General features: G+C 44.9%; 1 long non-coding RNA gene across 1 annotated transcript in view; it reads right to left on the reverse strand.

The window, feature by feature from the left end:
• Positions 1–10040, reverse strand: part of LOC309347979 — a 162324-nt gene extending 152284 nt beyond the window's left edge. The window contains exon 1 of the long non-coding RNA XR_014159102.1: positions 9759–10040. This is a non-coding gene — a long non-coding RNA (uncharacterized lncRNA). The remainder of the gene's footprint in view (positions 1–9758) is intronic.
• Positions 10041–24980: the final 14940 nt, after the last annotated feature.

Here is a 24980-nt window from a genome sequence, read left to right on the forward strand (position 1 = left end):
CTCTATTTTTTTGTTTCCACCTACTTGACACCCAACACCATCCAACTGGCAGTCCACACTTCCCCCCATTAAATTTGGGAGATGGATGAAGCCCATTGCGCGACTGGAACATATTGTCCAGGGCTTCAAATTACGGGACTTGTTTGAGTAATCCCACCAATTATTTCTCACCTGCTGTTTTGCGCCAATCTGTTGGATTGAAAACTTGTGTTTCAAAACTATTTTTAAAGCTCTTTTGCCCACTGCAAAACAAGATTGAAACATGGGAGAAGTTTAATGTTGTTGATTTCCACAGACATTTTTTAAAACGATGTTCACATGCGCAGGTTAACAATAACCTGTGTGCATGCCCGCAATGAACCTCAGTTTTTCAGAATGTACAGAGGGTGGGGAAGCACCATAACTATGAGAGAAGGAGAAACTTTCTCATTTCATATGGCTCATATCATCTTCTGTTCACTTCCAGTCTGAGTGACAGAGAGGTGAGTTGCGAAAGGCTGCTTAACCCTTTCCCCTCCAGCTGTTTCTCAGCTCAGAATTGTTCTCCCTAATTTTCTCTCTCTCAGCAAGGGAAAATAAACAGGGGACCCTTATCTCTCACCTCTTCCAATGGGAAACCATATGGCTCCAATTTCAAGCAGATGGCAGAAAGGGAAAGGGTTAAACAGGCTCTCTCCATTGCTGTTCTTCATTTTTGAAGTGCAGCCTCCATGCCTGCTTTTCAGTACTGGGGGGCGGGGGGGGGGGAGAAGGCACTACTAAACGTTTATAGCCCTATTCTGGCATTTGGGATGAACACAAATGGAAAGTGGGTGGAGGGCACACACAAGCTCCACCCACCCCAATGACTCTGTACCACTTCAGACCTTCTCACATTCTGCAAAAAGGTTTGAAGGAGGGTTCCAGACACATTCATGTGAACATGCTTAGAAGCCTCCTTTCATTGTTAACATTTTTTTCCCTAGTATGTGTTTGAGTAAAGACATACATGCACCACAACTGAGGATAATGGGACATTTGAGGATAATGAGCCAGTGTGGTGTAGTGGTTAAGAGCGGTAGTCTCATAATCTGGGGAACCGGGTTCGCGTCTCCACTCCTCCACATGCAGCTGCTGGGTGACCTTGGGCCAGTCACACTTCTTTGAAGTCTCTCAGCCCCACTCACCTCACAGAGTGTTTGTTGTGGGGGAGGAAGGGAAAGGAGAATGTTAGCCGCTTTGAGGCTCCTTAAAGGGAGTGAAAGACGGGATATCAAATCCAAACTCTTCTTCTCTTCTTCTCTACTGCACAAAGGTTTGTGCCCAAAAAAGGGACAAAAGACAATCTGCCTTGGTTAATAGAGACACTTGTAGCATATGTAGTCATTCTCATGTCCGATTTTATGTATTACCATAGGTGTGGCAGCAAAGGGGTAAGGGAGAGAGTTTATACTCCTACTGTCAGAGACATCCAAAATGCAGTAATGTTGATTGGAACAGAGATGCTTTGTTCCGCTTCATGCCTTAAGCATGAACTTTGAGAAGAATGTAGAATACCAGAGCGTCCATTATTATCTCGGCGGAATAAAGGATGGCAAAACCAGTCTTTCAATAAACGATTACTTATTTATTATCACAATTTCCAACTCTTTCTTTTAAAAACACACACACACCACCCCAAGTCCATTACAGCAATTATTTGTAAATAAGCACAACATTCCTGAACACTCAGTCCCGCTGGTGGAAGAAAAGGTTTAAATGTGGAGTACATTAGCAAGGCATTGAGATTGTCAATAATGCATGCTTGACACCATTTAATTATTTGGGAAACATCTGTTGAAGAGAAATATGCTCCAGAGAGGAAGAAGGAAGTCAAGTGCATTAGTGGCTGTGTTAACCACATCACACTCTGAAGAGAGAGAGAGAGAGAAAGGAGGGGAAAACCCTTCAAGGATAGCACAACAGTCAGGAACATTACAAATGCCTTCCTCGTTTTTTGCACATCTGGATAAACACGACAGTGGCCTATTTACTTATTTCCTGCTCTTCCTTTCAGAAAGCTCTTTGGGGTTTATGTGGGACTCCCCAGCGGTCTCCCATCCAGACACTGATCAGGTCCAGACCTGCTTGGCTTCATCAGTGCTACAGCATCTGGTGCTCTTACACCGACCATCCCCTCGTGGGATATTCCTCGGTTTATCTGAATACAGGGCAATAGACTGGGTTGTAAGAGGAAGCCATGCAGGGAAGTGATTTTGGCAGCTATGTCACAAAGATAATTTCACCCCTCAAGGAGACTCACCAGAGTCTGAGCCTAAGTATCTCTGGAAACGCTGCAAGATTGCCTTTTTTGGTGGAGCAAGAGTCCAGTGTACTCTGCCTTGAGTGGACAGTTCAGATTTCATGTCTAAAAACTAACGAATAAAACATCTTTTTTAAAAAAATGAAATTGGGCCTTATTGGTTAGTAGGGGGCACTGGCATCAACTCCAGGGGGACCTGGGCACCCACAAAATTTTTGCTGTGGGTGCCCACCTCGGCCTGTGCCGCCACCATTCACCGCCACCACCCACCACGCACTGCCACCTCTACTTACACGGTGCCACAAAAAAGAGGAAATACGGTACATCATGGAAAATGAGGATGTGAAAACTTGCATCAAATTTACACACGATAATTTATATGCCTGGCTATATAAATTTAGAAATAATGGCTTCAGTTTCAATAGAAGTACAATACAGCTTGCCATAGTGGGGGAAGACTGACCAGCTGACTGCTGGTGTGCAACTTCAAGTCCCACTTTACACACTCCCTTCTTTGTTGTTGTTTAGTCGTTTAGTCATGTCCAACCCTTCGTGACCCCATGGACCAGAGCACGCCAGGCACTCCTGTCTTCCACTGCCTTCTACAGTTTGGTCAAACTCATGTTGGTAGCTTCAAGAACACTGTCCCACCATCTCGTCCTCTGTCATCCCCTTCTCCTTGTGCCCTTTATCTTTCCCAATATCAGGGTCTTTTCCAGGGAGTCTTCTCTTCTCATGTGGTGGCCAAAGTATTGGAGCCTCAGCTTCAGGATCTGTCCTTCCAGTGAGCAGTCAGGGCTCATTTCCTTCAGAATGGATAGGTTTGATCTTCTTGCAGTCCATGGGACTCTCAAGAGTCTCCTCCAGCACCATAATTCAAAAGCATCAATTCTTTGGCGATCAGCCTTCTTTATGGTCCAGCTCTCACTTCCATACATCACTACTGGAAAAACCATAGCTTTAACTATACAGACCTTTGTCGGCAAGGTGATGTCTCTGCTTTTTAAGATGCTGTCTAGGTTTGTCATTGTTTTTCTCCCAAGAAGCAGGCGCCTTTTAATTTCGTGGCTGCTGTCACCATCTGCAGTGATCATGGAGCCCAAGAAAGTAAAATCTCTCACTGCCTCCATTTCTTCCCCTTCTATGGCCATGATCTTAGTTTCTTGTCATTCAAATAGAAGACTGTCAGCCCTTCAAACAGACGGCTGTCAAGTGGGACACCCTAATAATGAAACAAAAGTTGGCAGAAAGCAACATTATTTGAAGGCTAGTCCACATGCAACATCAGCCAGCATCCAAGTGGCCACTGGACATGGTGTCCACTGTGAATCAGCAGGCCAAAGGACACAGTTGATGCCGATTTCTATGGACATAGCAGCTATCTTTTTCCAGTTGCCAAATTCATGACAATTGCACTGACTATATCCATGATTTGTGGTTTCACACGCTGTATCTCTCCATGCACACAACACATCCAGTGCTTCAAAGCCCTCCATGTGGAGGGTCCCGGTGGAGCCAGCCCCATAACCGAAGTACCATCTGTTCCAGCACAATGATGTTGACAAGAGCCACTTCCTGGTGCTGATTCGTGGGAGTGCGTTGACTCGTTTTGTACCTTGCGTGGTCATGCAAATCATGGCCAGGAAGAAGTGGTTTGTCAAGCTAAGTCAGATAAGGCGGGGGGGGGGGCAATTGAACGTTGCTGAGTGTCGTTCAGAAAGGTCCAAAACACTCATCAACAAACAGAACAAGAGAGATCTGTCTCAGGATTGGCTGAAAACTAGCTTTTGAAAATATTTGCTCATCAGATCTCTTTTGATGAATTCCCCTCCCAATATTTACTAGTCATTTGTTTTTATGTGTGTAGTTGGGAAAGTTGTTTAATGCAATTAACTAAAGCAAAGGCATTTCAGGGAAGAAAACCCTTTGCTTTGTCTGAGCTTTACTAATGCCCTTTGCATTACTGGTACCCAGGCTTTCTTTACCCATGCATATTCAAAGAGTGTTTATACCATTTAATTCTGGCAATTGAGGACAAAACAAAACACAACCATGCTTGACTGTGGTGTGAGAAATTGTCTCCTCATTCCAATGAGCAGGAAAGTATGTTTGTGTGTGTGTTGGAGGGGGTGTTGATCACACAAATTCTTATACAGGCTTTGATGTACTAATTACCCAAGGCGGTTACATTCTTAATTGTATGTTACCTTAACAAAAAGGGGACTATGACAGAACCTGGAAAAAAGCACACTTCTTCAACTACAGTATTACTTGGAGGGGTTTTTCCCTTGTCTTCTGTCTGGAAGGCACAATGCTCAATAATTCAAGAGGAGCAAGAATCAACATACCATACAGCATATTTGATGTGCCAACAAACAGACTGAAGACTGTTTCATTTCAATTAGCTCCTTTGTTGCCAACAAAAGACTGACAAACACACTGAGTGAGAGAGGCCAGGTGTTGGTGGCGCACTCCTGGTTTTTGCCTGTTGCTGTTTGTTTTATGTCGGTCCTCCAAAGATCCCTGCTCTTCCACCTTTGCCATATTTTAAGCATTCATTGTTCCCCATATATTCTCTTACCTGGGATCAAGTGATTCCGTCCAGCACAAAAATAAAAGATTCGGACTCGTTTTTCAAGACCCTTCTGATCTCCTCAGCTAATTGGCTCAGGTGTAAGCCAAGCCAGCAGGCCTGTGACTTTGATGTGACATTTTAGAGCTGAGCACCTGGTAACATCCTTGCTTGTGTGTCAAATACCAGCCGGCCTTGCCTGCTGCTTGAGCCCGGCTAATAAAAATGCTAGTAATCACGTTGTATTACAAGGCTCAATTTCATGCTGTTACTTTATTGCGAGGTTGTCATTAATTTTGCAGGGTGAACCTGGAATCTGATCTGACCTGTTTTTAATAAGTGTGGGTTTGTGCGCAAAGTGTGTTTGCAAGTGACAGAGAGGTGACTGCCAGCTGTTCCTTCTTTACATGCAGTGCTACCTTCGCCTTTGATCAATAATGCTGTTTCACTTTAAAAGAAACTTTTTTTCCCTTCTTCTGCAAGGAGGCAGAAAAAGGGGCCTCCTTGTTCCTGTGGTTTATTTATAAAGAATATACAATTATGCAAAGGTCAGGCAATGGAAAATAATTTCTCTCGTGGCTTTTCTTGACATGACTCTGGTACTCTGCCCTGCAAACAGCTGGGCCGCTCATTGCTCAGAAGCCTCCATGCCTGTCCTGGACAGTGCTATTGGGAGGGCAAGAGAAGAGCCTTACAAAAGAGAAACAGGGCATTTTGAATGCCACAAACGGAAATATTTCCCAGAGAAATGCACTGGCTAGGCAAGAATGGAACTGGAGAGAAAGTCGGTCAGACACAGGTCCTTTCAGAGAGTTTGTAACAGAAATCTGTCAGGGCTAGGGTGAACCCTCAAGTCTTTCTTCCTTGGCACATGGTAGTTCCCCTCCAAACTGTTTAAAGGTTTGATCAGCTGGGGAGAGTCTTGAAGGCCCTCACCCATCCTCTTCCTCCTCCAAAATCTGATAACCTCCATTACTTCAACCACTCACCGTTCCCACTCTTCAACTTTCCTCTTCTGGACCAGGGATGCAGATCTTGTAGGCCTCCAGATGTTGCAGGTTTCCCATTTACACCAGCCCTAGACAGCATGACCAGTGGTCAGATATTATGGAAGTTACAGTCCAGTAACACCTGGAGGGTAAGAGGCTCCGCATTCCTGCCCTAAACCCCTTAGCAATGTTTTTATCCAGGGCCCCAGGTTTGATCTTGCTGCTTCAGGGGTGCCAACATGAATAAAATATTGTGGGGGCCCAGGTAAGCCCCGACCCACATAACTGATCACACAACACAATGCACACACACCATTTGAATGGGAATGCCCATCAACTTTGTAGGGGCCTGGCCCCCTCAAATATTTTATTGTGGGGAAAAGCCCCCATGACTTCTATGTGCTGCTTAGTCTACATCACTTTTGTTGTCTACCACTTTCACAGTAGAGGCAGATCAGCCATGTTCTTAAGGTAAAACAGAGCTTTTAAAGAGACAGAGGCCTTTGATGGGTGGAGGCTTAGCAACCCTACTGATATCCTCCAGCATTTCACAGGTAGCCTTTTTTGATTGCAGTGCCCCTTTTATGGAATATTCTCTCAACAAAGAGGCCCACTTGGCACCTACATGATGATATTTTGGAGGATGGATGGCGACTAAGGGCTTGAGGTTGTATCCTGACAAAACAGAAGTACTGTTTTGGGGGGACAGGGGACAGGTAGGTGTGGGGGACTACCTAGTCCTGAATGGGGTAACTGTGCACCTGAAGGACCAGGAGCGTAGCCTGGGAGTCATTTTGGACTCACAGCTGTCCATGGAGGTGCAGGTCAATTCTGTGTCCAAGGCAGCTGTCTACCAGGTACGCAGGCTGAGACCCTCCCTGCCAGCAGATTGTCTCACCAGAGTGGTACATGCTCTAGTTATCTCCCACTTGGACTACTGCAATGCGCTCTACGTTGGGCTACCTTTGAAGATGACCTGGAAACTACAATTAATCCAGAACGCGGCAGCTAGACTGGTGACCGGGAGCGGCCGCCGAGACCACATAACACTGGTACTGAAAGACCTACATTGGCTCCCAGTACGTTTCTGAGCACAATTCAAAGTGTTGGTGCTGACCTTTAAAGCCCTAAACGGCCTCGGTCCAGTATACCTGAAGGAGCGTCTCCACCCCCATCATTCAGCCCGAACACTGAGGTCCAGCACCGAGGGCCTTCTGGCGGTTCCCTCACTGCAAGAAGCCAAGTTACAGGGAACCAGGAAGAGGGCCTTCTCGGTAATGGCACCCGCCCTGTGGAATGCCCTCCCACCAGATGTCAAAGAGAAAAACAACTACCAGACTTTTAGAACACATCTGAAGGCAGCCCTGTTTAGGGAAGCTTTTGATGTTTAACAGACCATTGTATTTTAATCTTTTGTTGGAAGCCACCCAGAGTGGCTGTGGAAAGCCAGCCAGATGGGCGGGGTATGTATGTATGTATGCATGTATGAATGAATGAATGAATAAATAAATAAATAAATAAATAAATATAAATATTAATGTTTTTATCAGGAGAAAGTCACACTAAAGTGCTGGTGGTGAATATTCAAGATAATTTTTATTTTATTTTATTTTATTTGCAAATTGCTGGTAAACGCAGAGAACTGAATGTAAGATGGGCAAAATGAGAAACTGAGAGAACTGAAATTGACAAATTCGTCCACCCAGGGCCGGCTCATGCGTGAGGAAATGTGAGGCAGCCGTCTTGGGCGGCAGGATCCACAGGGGTAGCAGATTCAGACCCCAAACAGGGCATCATTTGTTGCTCAGCAGCTCACCCTGCTCTCACCCCAATGCTGTCTTTATAGCAGTCTCTCAGTGAATAGGAGGCACTGCTGATCTCCTCCCACCCCTAGGGAAGAAATGGCAGGGACTGTCTTCTGGGGTTCCCTGACTGTGTGCCTACCTAGTGCGATTTAGAGCAGGCCTCCCCACTCCCCATGATGGTTTTTGATTCCCACTTCAGACATCAGGTAATGTCAGGAATGAGCCAGCTCCAAGTGAAGAAAGCAGCCAGGAACAGAGAGGCTTAGAGGTAAGTCAGACAGGGAAGAGCTAACAGTTGCAGAATTCAGCTCTTCCTGACCTTGTTGAGCAAGCTGATAAGACAGTAGCTGAAAACAGGCTAGAACACAGCCAAAGCTCACTGGAAGCACAAAACGGCACGAAAAAACTCAGAGACAGCCTGTCTGAAAAGGAAGAGGTAGGAGCTGAGCCAGTAGGTCCACACAGCCGGCGAATGGGAGGGTTGCAAGACTGGAAGCAAAACAAGAGACGTAGGGTGCGAAAGTTCAATATTTTCTGTAGACAAAGGAAGGAGTCTTCAGAAGGGTCATCTTGAGTGATGATGCCGGAGGCTTTGTTAGAGCCGTCGGGAGCTATCTGTTTTTGCAATAAATCCTCCTTTTTAATTACCTACGCTTACTGTGTTAACAAGCTGAGAATCGGAACTCCTGACAGGTAAGGTGGATTTGATCCCCCCTACCATGACTCTGACGTAGGTCTTTATTCCTTGCTTGTTCCTAATGTAGATATTCACTCACCCCTTCTTTTCTAGCAGGAGAGGACACCATTTTGTGGTTCGTCTCATGTACAAAATGTATTGGGCCAGCCCTGCTTCCATCCCCAGCTGTAGTTATTAAATATATATATAGTTAGAAGGAATGTATTTTTCAGCTGACTTCACTCAGAACAGAATGAAGCATTTCCACATTCGCTGCCAGGGCCAGAGAACTGTGCATTGCAATAAGACCAGGTCATTGGATAAGTTACTAACATAACGCTAGATATTACAGAGGAGGAAAGGGAAAATTGGCATAAGGCTGCCTTTTCCAATGGCAGTCCCATGTTTCTTGTAATGTTTCATTCTGCCTGTAGCAGAAAACTTGTTCAGTCCTGCTAGTGCCAATTACTGCTAGTTTAACTGTCAGGAATTACAGCAGAAATCTTTGGTATGGTGATATTAATTTGGCCATGTACACACTTACAAATATAACATTTCTAAAGAGCAACAATGCTTGAGCAGGGTCCAACACGCTGCATTTTCTCATCCCCTAAAGGTTCCATTCTAATGGTGTTATTAATTTTATCAGCAAAGAAACATGCCAGATGTTCTAATCATTAATATGGTACAAATTTAGAAAGACACCGGAGCATCTTTCTGGGACAACAACAACAAAGATTTTACCTAATTGCTCAGGTGTTCCATCCACATTTAAATACTCCTGCTGTGGGAGTACTTCTGTTCCTATATTCCCTATCACTGAAACCCCCAGAAGTGTAAGAAATAGAAGAAACTTAATGATAATGAATTCAATTGGGCACATCGAAAGCGGAACTGATTGGCAGGATGCCGGAGACAAAGAGATCCCTGACGATTGTTAAGAAAACAAAAGTAATTGGATTACACAAAGAAAATAAGATAAACATTCATTAAAATTACAGTAATAGACTATGATTAATGAACACATATGAGTGCAAACAGCACATGTTCTTTAAGCCCTGCAAGGCCTACCTGCAGTGGTGTAATTAATAATTTTTAATCTTTCAGTAAGTAATTGTTATGCACGCTGCAGTTCAAAAGATATGCGCTTGTTTTCCTGACACTGATTTTATCTGTGGTTGCTGTGGAACAATCAAAGCTATCATAGCAGCTAATGAAATTGTTGACTACCCTCTTGCTGGAAATTTTAAAGTTGTGATATCTACTTTAAAGTAGCTTTAATGCAAAGAGAAATGGAGGCAGTGAGAGATTTTACTTTCTTGAGCTCCATGATCACTGCAGATGGTTACAGCAGCCACAAAATTAAAAGACGCCTGCTTCTTGGGAGAAAAGCAATGGCAAACCTAGACAGCATCTTAAAAAATAGAGACATCACCTTGCCAACAAAGGTCCGTATAGTTAAAGCTATGGTTTTCCCAGTAGTGATGTATGGAAGTGAGAGCTGGACCATAAAGAAGGCTGATCGCCGAAGAATTGATGCGTTTGAATTATGGTGCTGGGGGAGACTCTTGAGAGTCCCATGGACTGCAAGAAGATCAAACCTACCCATTCTGAAGGAAATCAGCCCTGAGTGCTCACTGGAAGGACAGATCCTGAAGCTGAGGCTCCAATACTTTGGCCACCTCATGAGAAGAGAAGACTCCCTGGAAAAGACCCTGATGTTGGGAAAGAAGGAGGGCACAAGGAGAAGGGACCGACAGAGGACGAGATGGTTGGATAGTGTTCTCAAAGCTACCAGCATAAGTTTGACCAAACTGTGGGAGGCAGTGGAAGACAGGAGTGCCTGGCGTGCTCTAATCCATGGGGTCACGAAGAGTCGGACACGACTAAACGACTAAACAACAACAACAATGCGAAGAGAAAAGCATGTGCATTGGATAAGCAAGATGTTTCTTGGACTGCTCCAGTTCTAGTATGGAAAGCTTAAAATTACATGTACTGAGTTCAGTGGGACATATTCCCAGGTAAATGTGCATAATCTTGCAGCATTACACCATTAATGGTGAATACTAGGCTGTGAAAGACTACAATGAAGAAGGATATACAGATAGTATAAAGCAACGGACCAGCTTTTCAACATGGGCCCATGAAACCAGGGTTCAGTCCCACCTTAATCTAGAAGGCAACTAGGGGAGAAACAGCCAACAAAAAGGAAGCATTGCTGCCATTGTGGTGCTGGCTCAAGAGGAAGTATTGGGAGATGACTCAGAGGGAACGGCTGACAGCAGTGGTGGGCTTTGGGGTCTCAAATTTCAGCAGTGCCCTGTGTGACGCCACAATTCAGCACCCCTCTGCCTCTTGTGCTCCACTCTAAATCATAGTTGTGGTGCCCCTGAGGCTCCACACCCAGTGAGAGCAAACCAGTTGCAGTCCCTTAAATCCACCTCTGCTGAGAGGGGACTCAGGAGGAAGGGATGGGGGGTTTTGACCTCCAACATCTGCCACCTGAGGCAACCATCTCACACTACCTAATGGTAAGGCTGGCTCTGGGTGCATAAAGGAGAGCCCATCATTGCTGTTGATGCTAAAAAGGCATTTTCTTGGTTTCTTGTTTATTTGGGAGAAAGTAGTGGAGAAACATAACAAGGTGGGGATTTCACAGGTGACCATGCAAGAGAGCCAAACAGAAAGCTCCAGAGCGCCAGTGTAAATTCTTCAGACTTGTTTATCACCACTATACTTTAAAGAGAGTCTTATGGATTTCTCATTAGCTGCCACATTTTCCTTGATTGAACTAGATATTTGTCATGGATAGGGGGAAGAACTTCTTCTCCTTCTCAAACCAAACCTTTCCGAAAGGAAAATACCACCCTAAAATATAATTCTTTCCATGAGAAGCTTCCCCCACTTTTTGACAAACATTTGCTTTGTGTTGGGAAGAGGGTTGCTGTTGAGTCCGTTTGTGGCTTACATTAATTGCTCCTTGAAGCTACAGTGCATTTTTGCTCTCAGGTGCTGATGTTGGCAAAGACAAGCGTGCTTTGTTGAGATGCTTGCCAAGGAAGGCATTTTACATATCATTCTTAACTGTAAAACAAATCTAGGAATTTCCCTTTGCTAATCTTTAGCATTTCATCTAATGCCCTCCAGCAGAAGAGCCACTCCCTCTGCTGGGGATAGTTCTATATACATCACTTTGTCCTTACAATGGAAAAGATGTAGGCTTCTTCTGGAAAACAAAAGATGACAATTTAGATACCACCAAATGCTTTAAATGATAGCTAGAGGTACAAAATGTCCATGGCCATCTGCAAAACAAACAAACATAAACCCAACCTTCTATAGCAGGTGGGGGCTAGCTGAGGAAGAAAGCTAATTTTAATTCAAACCATGGTAAAAGATTGCTCATAGGTTCACACGTAAGGAAAAGTTGTGTGGAATCTCCCTGAGGGATTTTTATTTACATACTATAAAGCTTTATCCTTATCTTGAGGATATAATCTTAACACAACGCCCTAGCTATGCATGCAAGCATGTGACAGTAAAGCTCTTCCTGTGGAATTACCCTGATTTTACTTTACTATGGCACTTCACCACCCACAAAGGGGTCCATTGGTGCCCAAAGGCTGGAGAGTAAACATTGGCCAGGCTTGTTCTCTGCTAGCATCCCATTGCTCTGTTATCTGTCTGTTCAGCTCCTGAGCCACTTTGGCACTGGAAAGCTGAGTAGGAAGGGAAAGCCATGGAGTATTTGGGAACCTGAGGTTTCCCACCTAAGAAAGAACCTTTCCCTCCAAGGAACTGAGTGTAGGACAGCACTAGGCATTGATTCATTTGTGACACCAGCAGCCATAGAGGCTATGGAAAGGCTGGACTGGAGGTGGTGACAGGCTTAATAATAATACTCATAATACTCATAATATATTTTGTTGTTGTTGTTTAGTCATTTAGTTGTGTCCAACTTTTCGTGACCCCATGGACCAGAGCACGCCAGGCACTCCTGTCTTCCACTGCCTCCCGCAGTTGGGTCAAACTCATGTTCATAGCTTTGAGAACACTGTCCAACCATCTCGTCCTCTGTCATCCCCTTCTCCTTGTGCCCTCCATCTTTCCCAACATCAGGGTCTTTTCCAGGGAGTCTTCTCTTCTCATGAGGTGGCCAAAGTATTGGAGCCTCAGCTTCAGGATCTGTCCTTCCAGTGAGCACTCAGGGCTGATTCCCTTCAGAATGGAGAGGATTGATCTTCTTGCAGTCCATGGGACTCTCAAGGGTCTCCTCCAGCACCATAATTCAAAAGCATCAATTCTTCGGTGATCAGCCTTCTTTATGGTCCAGCTCTCACTTCCATACATTACTACTGGGAAAACCATAGCTTTAACTATATGGACCTTTGTTGGCAAGGTGATGTCTCTGCTTTTTAAGATGCTGTCTAGGTTTGTCATCGCTTTTCTCCCAATCATAATATATGGATGCATGGATCATAGCTGTCAACTTTCCCCCTTTTTAAGGGAAATCCTATTCAGAATAAGGGAATTTCCCTTTAAAAAAGGGAAACGTTGACAGCTATGGCATGGATTCATGGCAAGGACCAGCACAGAGTTATTGAAACTCTGAGACAATAGCAAAGCATCGTGTATTGTGATTGCTCAAAGCTCTAAAATGATTGTTCATTTTGAGTCATGAACATTTCTTTCTGTTTCTTTAAATTTTACACTATCTTAATTATTATTTTCCCTTGTTACTGCCCCCATCCCCGGGAGGGAGCAGAATGGAGAAATAGTGGCTTCCCCTCCTAGTGTTCAGGAAATCGAGAGTTTACTGACAAGACATAATTTGCAACCTATAGAACAACTGACAACCTGAGCAAAATGCTCACACTCTCCCAGATGTTACAGAGGCTGCAACACCTGGAAAAGCTGCAGGGAAGAAAGCAGGGTGACCTCTGCATTTACTCTAGCAGCAGCTGTATATTCAGCAGGCAGGATGCATTGCTATAAACTACAGTTATCTATCAATCCCATGCTCTCCTAATTTATGGCACTAGCCTGGAGAATAAGCGACTGAGAAATATGTGCAACAATCTCTTGGGGCAGCCTAGACTTCAAAATAAACTTCATCGTAACTTTCTGAAAACTAGATTGAATATAATAAAGAGTAACTTGTTTGAATATAATATCAAAATTATTAAGGTCTTGCAGGTACATACATTACTACTCTTGCCCCATGAATAAGCAAGTTTCAAGCACAATGTATTTTCCTCTTAGAGTTGCCAAGTCTGGGCCTAAATTGGTAAAGTGTTTAGCAATTACACTCTTTTATAAGGATTTCTGAAGTGTGGGAGGCAGGCACCAGGAATCTGAGTTCATTCAAGGCTTTGATTAGATGTGGAATGTGCAGAGGACTTGTCTCTTTCATACATTCTTTGCTGTTAGATCTTCCATTTCCTTCCCTTCCTTCTTTGAAATTTGCTTGGAACAGATCTTGGATAATGCACAATGGCGGAAAACTATAGCTTACTCCCTCTTTTAGATCAGTCTCTGCAACTCTCAGAGAAATTTCTTTAAAAATAACCCACGGGTGGTTCTTGACTCCAGTCTGCTTTTGCGCATATAACTAAAGTTGGTTCCCCTATGTTTTGGAGGGGATGTCATGAAAGAGGAACCTATTGGCATATGTGGTGGTCTTGCAGACATGTGTGTAAATTTTGGGAAGAGATACTGAAGGAAAATTCTGATATAATAGGTGTACCAGTGCTTTTAAACCCCAAACTGTATATCCAGATGGGTAGGGTATAAATAATAAATTATTATTATTCCCCCCCCCCCCATTTGTAGCTGCTCATTTTACCATATCACAGGGCTGGAAGAGGTCTTCTGGGTTTTTTTTTAATTACATAGTTGCTTCCATAAAGTAATGTTTACTCTCCCAACCCCGTGGCTATAATTTAAATAGAGTTACAACTTATCTCACCATAGTGGGTGAGACCATGACCTGTGCACCTGCACAGCCTGCTATCCATGTACTAACTGTTGATGGAAAAATCTTCTCCCTTCTTAAGGCTCTTTAGCTTTAAACTGAAAATCAATAAGTAGTAAATACCCACCCCCCAAAAGTGATAGGCCTATGGCAACCTGCAGAGATACTTTCTATACACCATGGGTTGGGAACCCCAGACCCAGGGGCCTCTCTGCCTGGTCCTTAGGCCTCATCTAAGCCATACTTACTTTTGAGCCATACCTCTTACTGGCTTTCCTTTGCACCATCCCTAAGTGTTTTTTTCCTAGTTGAAACATGTCCTTGAACTCTGATCATGCAAAATCTGTGAAAGTCTGTGTCAGTAGCAGGTGATGTGGTGGGTTGGAGGTACTTACCTGACCTCTCAACAACTGTGCTGCTGTTGCTTTCTGAGATGATAAGGTGGAGGGCAAGGTGATGGGGAGGCCAGTATGGTACAAATGCACTGGCAAGAGTGCCGGATCAGCTCATTTGGTCCACCATCTCACTCTTCCCATGACTCAGCTATTGGGAGGTCAGGTTGGGCAAGCTCTGTAAGGCAGAGCTATTCTGCCTAGCTTTTAATTTGAATTCAGCCGGATCTTTTATTTCCCTTCCCTTCCCTTCCCTTCCCTTCCCTCCCTCTTCACTTTTATGAAGATTACCCACACTGAGACCCCACAGCTAGTTCTCCCATGGCCTCCTTGCTGGCCCAAATAGGACTAATTCAGCCAGCTAGCCCTGGTGATTATCTAATGTTTATTAGATGGATTTCCCCTAAATTGATTTCTGAACTTTGAATTTTATTGTTATTAATGTTTTTATACTGTATTTTATGCTGCTTTTACAAGTAAGTGTTTTAAATCTGTTGTTAGCCGCCCTGAGCCCAGTTTTTGAACCGGGAAGGGTGGGGTATAAATAAAAAATTATTATTATTTTTAAGTGCCATTGCTGCACCATGTGGCCCACTTTGTGTAGAAGCTAGCTTGATGTGCAAAATCTCCTTTTGAAGGAAAGGTGGGCTGGAATAAATAATCAATATATACAGTTCACATTTGTTACTCTGCGCACTTGTGCCTGTGGCTGCACCTACCGCTAACATGTGGCCCCTGCAAGGTTGCCCAGAAGCAGATGTGGCCCTTCTATTGAACGTAGCAGCAGCAGCTGTCCTCCAGGTACCCCCAGAGAGCTCCCATTTGCCTCAACACTGCAACCCTTCCTCATTCATAGTCCCTCTGTCAGCACCTATTTTCTAAGGGCACAAAAGGGGCAGGGGGTCAGCGAAGGCCAGTTACCCGTTCCTTCTGCTGTTAGACGAGTGGACAAGCAAGTAGCAGTCCTAGCAGGCAACAACAATGAGAACAGGAAGGGCAAGTGCATCACCATAGGTAAAGGTAAGGTAAAGGGACCCCTGACCATTAGGTCCAGTCGTGGCCGACTCTGGGGTTGCGGCGCTCATCTCGCTTTATTAGCCGAGGGAGCCGGTGTACAGCTTCCAGGTCATGTTGCCAGCTTCTGGCTAACCAGAGAAGCACACGGAAACGCCATTTACCTTCCCGCCGGAGCAGTACCTATTTATCTACTTGCACTTTCGAACTGCTAGGTTGGCAGGAGCAGGGACCGAGCAACGGGAGCTCACCCCGTCATGGGGATTCAAACCACCGACCTTCTGATCAGCAAATTCTAGGCTCTGTGGTTTAACCCACAGCGCCACCCACGTCCCTGCATCACCATAGGCGGAGTTATAAATTCTGGACAATTGCTGCTATAGTCACCCAAAAGCCTCTAAAAATGTGACAGGCTACTTTGCAAGCTGTGATGTCCACCGGAGTTCTAAGGAGTAAAAAAAATTAGATGACCCATGAGGTGTTAAAAGTGGGGCAGGCGCCACCCCACTTGAAATCAACAAGTTTCCCTTGGCACATTTTCTTGGTTTGGGGGCTCGGCCTTCATTACAATGTGCATTTGTTGTATAACAGATGGCATTATTTCTACAATGTATTCATTCTATAAATGTTGGCAGACTCTCAGAAAAGCCTATTAAATCCAGGTCCCTCTACCTTCCCTCCCCTTTTAGTTGTTTTTGTTTGGAACTGTAATAAAGTCAGTTGTTTGCTTCGAGCAGTACTAAGATTTAAAATAGGAGCTCCTTTGAAGCAGTATGGAGCTGCACCCAGCCTCTAGGTTATTAAGCGTGTTCTCTCTGTTCAGCTTCCTACACATGGCTTATTGTTTAGGAGAGCTACAACTGGATGTTTCCATAATAGACATTTCAATTTGTCTTACTTTAGAACTATGTAATTACACATACACAAAACGCCACGGCATACTGAGGAGGTTACAAGGAGAGGCAGATTAGAGACTGTACAAGAAAGAGCCACAGCAGGTTTTCAGGAACAACATGTAAAGAATGCCTCAGAGTGGAGGGGGGCGGAAAGAGAAGTAATATAACACTGAACTGATTGCCTCAGAGTCAAGAGATGGAATGTTCTGGTCCTTGAACTTCATAACTTGGACCCCCGTTGGTGCAACACATAGTTCTTTGAGTTTCTCCGAAAGAATTCTGGGAACCGTGGGTTGTTAAAGTGCTGAGAGTTATTAGGAGACCCCCTATTCGCACTTCTGACAAGATGGATTTTTGAGGGACACAGGTGGCACTGTGGTCTAAACCACTGAGCCTCTTGAGCTTTGTCAGGGAACTGCCATCAGCTCAGAGGCGAGAGGTGGAAGGGCAGTTGTGTTATAAGGGAACCTCCAAACATCTTGAGAAGCAGTTCCTCCTCTGGCGAGGAGAAAAGTCCCACCTTCAGTGAAGAGGAGGTGGTGGGACCAGGGGATGCTAGGGAGAGCCCCAACACTGAGCCTGAGCAAACCAGAGAGGAGGGAAGTACCCCTTTGCCAGCGCCCATTCTGCACAGTAGATTTCGGCGCAGGGAGGAGAAGGCGACTGTTATGCTGGGGGAGGTACAAGGACCAACCACTCCCAGATTCTGCTAGCGACTGTGCCAGACATGAACTTACAGCTCTCTTCACTGTACATAGTTTGCACTAAGAATAAAGCCTGGAAAAGACAGGTCAGAATCTTGCCTGTTTGCTTTCGAGCAACCACACCACCACCTGACAGGCTTGCTGATCGAAAGGTTGGAAGTTCAAATCAGTGCACTGGGATGAGCACCCATTACTCTGTCCCAGCTTCTGCCAATCTAGCAGTTTGAAAGCATACCAGTGCAAGTAGATAAATAGGTACCGCTGTGGCAGGAAGGTAAATGGTGTTTCCATGCGCTCTGGCTTCCGTTATGGTGTTCCGTTGCACTAGAAGCAGTTTGGTTATGCTGGCCACATGACCCAGAAAGCCGTCTGTGAACAAACACGAGCTCTTTTGGCCTGAAGCGAGATGAGCACCACATGCCATAGTCACCTTTGACTGGACTTAACCATCCAGGGGTCCTTTACCTTTACTTATTCCCATCACAGAGCTACAGTTCCCTGAGTTCCCCTGGAAGAGGGATTGACTGTTAAACCACGTTGACAACCATAGCTCCATAAGAGGAAGAGTCTGCTAGCAATACACAGCACCTGTAACAAATGATAGGTCCCAGGATTTTTGGGGGGAGGCCATGACTGTTTAAAATGGTGTGACGCTGCTTTTAGATGCATCACACAGATGAGGCCCAGATTATGGTTAGGCAACTGATGTCCCTTGGCCCCCATGTGTCCCACAAAATCAATTTTAGCTGTCCCTTTGAAAGTTTACCATTTTGCAAAAAACAACAAGAAGAAGATGTGGTAAAATGTAGTCCACTTGCCAGGAAATGAAAGCCACATTCGAAAACCACGTGAGAGAAGAAAGATTCCACATTTTAGAGATAAACCCTCACCCCATCATACCATCCTCGTTGGAGAAATGGCACTACACTTGCTAAACATCTATTGGCTTCTCTCAAAATTCACCAGATATTTTGCCTGAAGAGAGCCCTCCACGTTTGCTTGGAATTTCACTTTTGGTGAAAGCCGGTGATAGCTTAGGGCAGGGGTAGCCAACCTAAGGTCCATGGGCCAGATGTGGCCCACTTCGCCTTCTCAATCTGGCCTGCGGACTGTCTGGGACTCAGTGTGTTTTTACATGAGTAGAATTATTTAAAATGCATCTCTGGGTTATTGGTGGGACCTGCCTGGTGTTTTTACATGAGTAGAATGTGTCCTTTTATTTAAAATGCATCTCTGGGTTATTTGTGGGACCTGCCTGGTGTTTTTACATGAGTAGAATGTGTGCTTTTATTTAAAATGCATCTCTGGGTTATTTGTGGGGCATAGGAAATCGTTCATATTCCCCCCCCCCAAAAAAAAATATAGTCCGGCCCACCACATGGTCTGAGGGATGGTGGACCAGCCCATGGCTGAAAAAGGTTGCTGACCCCTGTCTTAGGGGATGTGTGGGGTTGCTCTGAGGAATTCCAGTAGCCTTATGTAAAATTAATTTTTTCACTTTCTGTTGAAATTCCTAGAATTGTAGAATTGTGGAGTTGGAAGGCACCACAAGGATCATCTAGTCCAACCCCCTGCAATGCAGGAATCTGTCACCCCACATGGGGCTCAAACCCACAACCCGGAGGTTAAGAGCCTCATGCTCTGCCGACTGAGTGCTTGATGGAGAAATGTTGAGTGGCGAGGAGGCAAATGGATGTATTTCAATTAAGGATCTGCATTAAAAGCTTCTGTTCAGAAACTGTACTATATATATGAAAAGGAAGGAAGGTTGTTCTCAACATATGGTATACAGTGGTACCTCGGGTTAAGTACTTAATTCGTTCTGGAGGTCCGTTCTTAACCTGAAAGTGTTCTTAACCTGAAGCACCACTTTAGCTAATGGGGCCTCCCACTGCTGCCACCGTGCCGCCGGAGAATGATTTCTGTTCTCATCCTGAAGCAAAGTTCTTAACCTGAAGCACTATTTCTGGGTTAGCGGAGCTTATCCTGTAACTCGTGTGCCCATTTTGCTGCCCATTCTCCCAGTTTGCTGAGGTTCTTTTGGAGCACTTCACAACCTGCTTTGGTTTATACCTTCCTGAATAACAGGATTAAAGTGTATTATCATTGTTTTAGGTTTGGTTTTAAATACCGCTACAGCATCTCTTGCCTCCTTTATCAGCTTTACATCTCAGTTTAAGCAATAATGTTCTAACATATGTCTTGGAGTTGAAAGCATGCTACAACAGGATAATCCGAAAAAGAAAAAGAAAACAATAACCAATCCTTAGAAACCAACTGATATTTTCATTGGTGGCCAAAACAGCTTTAGCTGCACCTGCACACAAGAGATTATTCCTCCCTTGCTTTGTGAACTGGCAAATCGCCATTCTTGGAGCAACACTAGTTGTGGTGGTTCTGTACACATAGATTGTTGTTTTTTCTCACACACCTCTTTCAAGCAGCACCACCTGTTTAAAGCGTTTAGACCTTTCCCTCAGGTAGGTTGCAATTAAAAACATGTTAATACTCATAATTGCCACACCCCATGTTAACATCATAGGCCCTAGCAGTGGCTGAGGGTGGCTTAACTGCGATGTTGAAGAGCGATTATTTCAAGACTTGATCTGTTATTAGCATCCTGTTGACAATGAAGGCCTCGGGTCAGCAATTGTGGTACACGATCGGCAGTCAAGAGATCAAACAGAAAATCACACAGATAGCATAAAGAGATAACCATATATTTGCGTGAACTTGATGAACTAAGGAGAGGCTGCAGAGAAGTAACATAAGTAGTACAGCACCAAAGTTTCTCAGACCAGAATTTTCTGAGAAATTCTATTGCAATTTTCTTTTTCTGGCTCTGCCCCACAACTGTTGGACAGTTTGGGGAGGGGCATGGCAATTCAGTGAAATCCCTCCCCAATTTCCCTGACCACAAATAAGGTATAGAAGTTAGGCTCCCACCCCCTTAGTATTGCTTACTTCAGTGGTGTCTTTACAGTGGTGCCTGTAAAACTCACAAAGTGAGGCATGATGGTGTTGAGCAGATCCTATTGTTTGTCTCTAGGGACGCGGGTGGCGCTGTGGGTTAAGCCACAGAGCCTAGGATTTGCCGATTGGAAGGTCAGCGGTTCGAATCCCCGCGACAGGGTGAGCTCCCGTTGCTAGGTCCCTGCTCCTGCCAACCTAGCAGTTCGATAGCACATCAAAGTGCAAGTACAGTGGTGCCCCGCAAAACGAACGCCTCGCAAGACGAAAAACCCGCTAGACGAAAGGGTTTTCCGTTTTGGAGGTGCTTCGCAAAACGAATTTCCTATGGGCTTGCTTCGCAAGACGAAAATGTCTTGCGAGTTCCTGTGGGTTTTTTCCCCTCCCCCCCTTTTTCTAAGTCGCTAAGCTGCTTATCCGCTAAGCTGCTAAGCCGCTAAAAGCCGCTAAAAGCCGCTAAACCGCTAATAGCGCTAATCCGCTAAGCCGTCAATGGGCTTGCTTCGCAAGACGAAAAAACCGCTAGACGAAGAGAATCGCGGAACGGATTCTTTTCGTCTTGCGAGGCACCACTGTAGATAAATAGGTACAGCTCCGGCGGGAAGGTAAACAACGTTTTCGTGCGTTGCTGTGGTTCTCCAGAAGCAGCTTAGTCATGCTGGCCACATGACCCGGAAGCTGTACGCTGGCTCCCTCGGCCAATAAAGCGAGATGAGCGCTGCAACCCCAGAGTTGGCCACGACTGGACCTAATGGTCAGGGGTCCCTTTACCTTTACCTTTATTGTTTGTCTCTAGCATCTGGTAAGAAGAAACTATGGCATACCTACTTCTTAAGATGCTGAATTCTACAAGTGAATTTTGTAGTCTATTTCCTTTTCTCTCTCCAGCTGTGAGTTTCATTGGATATGAGTTCTGACATTTTGAGAGAGAAAGCTAGATAGACTGACAAGAATTTCTCTCTATTCATCCTTTACATGCCATTCATAAACCTCTGCAGTGCCATCTTTTCTTTTGTTAAGGTCCTTTTTTTTACCCCTCTCTGCCCCCTTCAGCCCAGGTTGAATGGGATTTTTTCCTTTGTTTAAATTCTGTGCTAGGGATATAAGAAAGCATTGGTTTCTGCCCCATAGTCATCACACGCAACACTGTCTCCGTTTCACTGCAGTTCAGCTTCCAAAAAAGCCAGGTTATTAATTTCATTGTCCATTATGGTGAAATTTTACGTAATTAATTACATTATCGTTACATTATTCCACACCATTTCAATGCAAAGGAAATGCAATGCAAAATGGGAGGGAAAGTTATCAGCTGCATATTGTTTCTGGACTGACAACAGCAAATACCAGTTGTATTGACTGGATTGATTTCTGTTCCACACATGAGACAAATAAGCAAACATTGACAATTTCCATTTCTCTGCATATCTTCTTGGGCTTGGATTGAACAGTTGAATACTCCTGTGTTTCCATACAGTAGAGGGCAGTGATACCCACACTCTTGTTTTTGTTATGTCTTTGTGAAAGAAAGCACTGTGAATTCCCTGCCTTTACTTTAGAACCATACAGTCCTTTGAAATAGTTCCCAGTCAGTGTGCACCAATTCTTTCCCTTCACAGTGAACACAACCAGTGAAATCTGAATTTGTTTTCCAAATCCACAGACTGTGCATTGGGAAGGGAGCATGAAGCATCAACATGCAACATAGAGCCCCAAACAAACCTTGTTTATACTTTTGGGGAAGGTGGGCTGCTTATGTAATTCTCTGTATCTAAATTTCACTCTGGTGCCCCCAAAGTTCTGGGTCTACTTTGTGCATAAGAATCTGGTAGACTTCCATTAAAAAAATGAATCCATATATTTTTAACGCAGTGTGGTGCATGCACAATTTGCCACAACATTTAGTTCTTGCGATTCATCTACACATACAGTGGTGCCTCGCAAGACGAAAAGAATCCGTTCCGCAAGTCTCTTCGTCTTGCGGTTTTTTCGTCTTGCGAAGCAAGCCCTTTGACAGCTTAGCGGATTAGCGCTATTAGCGGTTTAGCGGCTTAGCGGATCAGCTGATAAGCGGCTTAGCGGCTTAGCGGATCAGCTGATAAGCGGCTTAGCGGCTTAGCGGATCAGCTGATAAGCGGCTTAGCGGCTTAGCGGCTTAGCGGATCAGCTGATAAGTGGCTTAGCAAATGGGGGGGAAGGAAAAAAACCCTGCAGGAACTCGCAAGACATTTTCGTCTTGCGAAGCAAGCCCATAGAAAATTCGTTTTGCGAAGCACCTCCAAAACGGAAAACCCTTTCGTCTAGCGGGTTTTCCGTCTTGCGAGGCATTCGTCTTGCGGGGCACCACTGTATATAACTTTAAGGATGCACGCAGACATTGATAACAAGAGTAACCTACTGGATCAGGCAGGTGGCCCATCTGGTTCAACATCCTGATCTCTCAGTGGTCAACCTGATGTTTATGGGAAGATCACAACAGCAATCTTCTTGTTTGTGAATCACAGCAACCAGCATTCAGAGGAGCAAGTAGCTGCTGATAGCTTTCTCCTCCAAGAATTTGTCTAATCCTCTTTTAAAGCCATCCAAGTTGGTGGCCATCAGTACCTCTTGTGGGAATGAATTACCTGACGTTCAGAAGACATCTTAAGGCAGCCCTGTTCAGGGATGTTTTTAATATGTAATGCTGTATTGTTTTTAATACTGATTGGGAGCCGCCCAGAGTGGCTGGGGAAACTCAGCCAGATGGGCGGGGTATAAATAATAAATTATTATTATTATTATTATTATTACATCACTGTGTGAAGAAGTACTTTCTTTTGTCCAACCTGAATTTTCCAAAGATTCATGCACACGGACACATTGCTGGTGGCGGTGGTGTAGAATATGACTGATTAAACTGGGCTATGATGTGCACCACCACACATAGTCATGGAAAATTGTTTCTTCCAATCCAAACTTGATGCAAGAAATCCAAAACTCTTTGGAAACGCTTCATCTAGCTTGGTTTTATTTATACTGCCTGGCATTGGTTCTCCAGAGCTTCGAGACCAGAGTTTTCCTCGCTGCACCAAGAGATACCAGAGATTAAGCCTGAGACTTTTTGCATGTGATGCAGGTAATCTATCATCAAGCTGTATCCCTTCCCCTTGGAAGAGAAGACACGAACGGATCAAAGGAACTGAAAACTGAAGATTGCTGTGCAGGTACCAACTCTGGAGCTAACATTAAGATGACTGGAAGTCGTATGGTGCATGTGTATAGGGACAGAGGGCAGAGCAAACTCAAGGAACACTAACAGGAGAAAGCCACTCATTCTGTAATCTGAGTGTTGTGATTCGAGGACCTGATCCCCACTTGGGGAATGAAGACACAAGGACACAGTATATTCGGTTAATGGGCAAAAAAAGGCCACAACTTTATTGATTACAGCATGTGAGAAGGTATTGTCTTAGGCATTGGACCACTGACAATTTGACTCCACCCACTCGGAGAGGAGTGAGTCTGAATGAGGGGTTAACCACCAGTAGGGGGAGCCTGTTGATGCAAATACAACTATAAGCTCTCCCCTGATGTCACCGGGGGTCGTGCCATGCCCCCCCCACCACACAGGGCATCGGACAGGATCCACAACCACCGGATTCCTTTAACAGAATACCCAAAAATGAAAGGTAGGCGATGGCCACACCTTGCCCCTTCCATACACCAACAACACATTACAATGCCTAACCGCCAAATACCGAGAAAGTTGTGACAATTGCTACGAGGTAGGCAAAAAAAACCAAGAGGCCAATGCCAATTTGCCAATTGGAAAAAACTCCTACCAGGCCCTCTGGGCAACCAGGGCAACCAACCATAGGTCCATAGCAAGGCCAAGCAAGAAGCTACGCCCTAGAGGGAGTGGTGGGCGGGTGACTTGTGGGTAGATTGGGAGCGAATGGCAGGGGAAGCTGGCGCGACCACATTTGAGCGGCTAAACCACGCCCCCCGGTGCCACTTGATTGGGTGCCCAACTGGGGGGGCATGGCGCGCCAGCGATGGTGAGAGGGCAGGGGGCCGAACCCCCTCCCCCCGTGTGATGCGGGAATCGTCTCCCGGTCACAACCCCTCCCTTCCGGAAGGAGGAGAGGCTTTGTAGGTATGGAGTCTGGAAATCAGTCTCTTGTTTTCTGCATTAGATGCCCTTAGAGAGCTCCGCCTCCAATATTTGAACCTTCAAGCAAAGCTTTCAGCAGTGAGGTGGTGCAGGGCCATATTCATTCTGGGGTAAAATTCCAAGGGCCACATGCCAGAGGCAAAAGTGGGTGGAGCAAAAATGCAAATTTTTACCACCGTATACAGTTGGGCAAGTTTCTACATGCAGTGGCATACCTTTGTCTACCATCCATCCTCTCCTGGGAGTCCCAGGTGCCCTACCCGCCTAGAAACACAAGTAAGGAAAGGCTTTCTTTACAAAGTTGTGACATGAGCAACTAGTGCACCATATCCTGCGCCTTTGGCCTGCTGTTCTGTTTCCACGTTTGCCTGGTTGCGATATTGGTAGCTAGTAAACGAACCCTCCCTCCCCTTTTATAATATTTTAATTAATTTTTACAATAACAAGACATCACATTAAAAAGAAAAACCAAACATCAAAGCCTTAAAATAATTATATATAATGAACCATATCCTAATGAGCCATATCCCACTGCATTGTGGGCAGTATGAGCA

Source organism: Podarcis erhardii (assembly GCF_964252035.2).
Source record: "Podarcis erhardii genome assembly, chromosome: 8".
Classification (NCBI taxonomy): domain Eukaryota; kingdom Metazoa; phylum Chordata; class Lepidosauria; order Squamata; family Lacertidae; genus Podarcis; species Podarcis erhardii.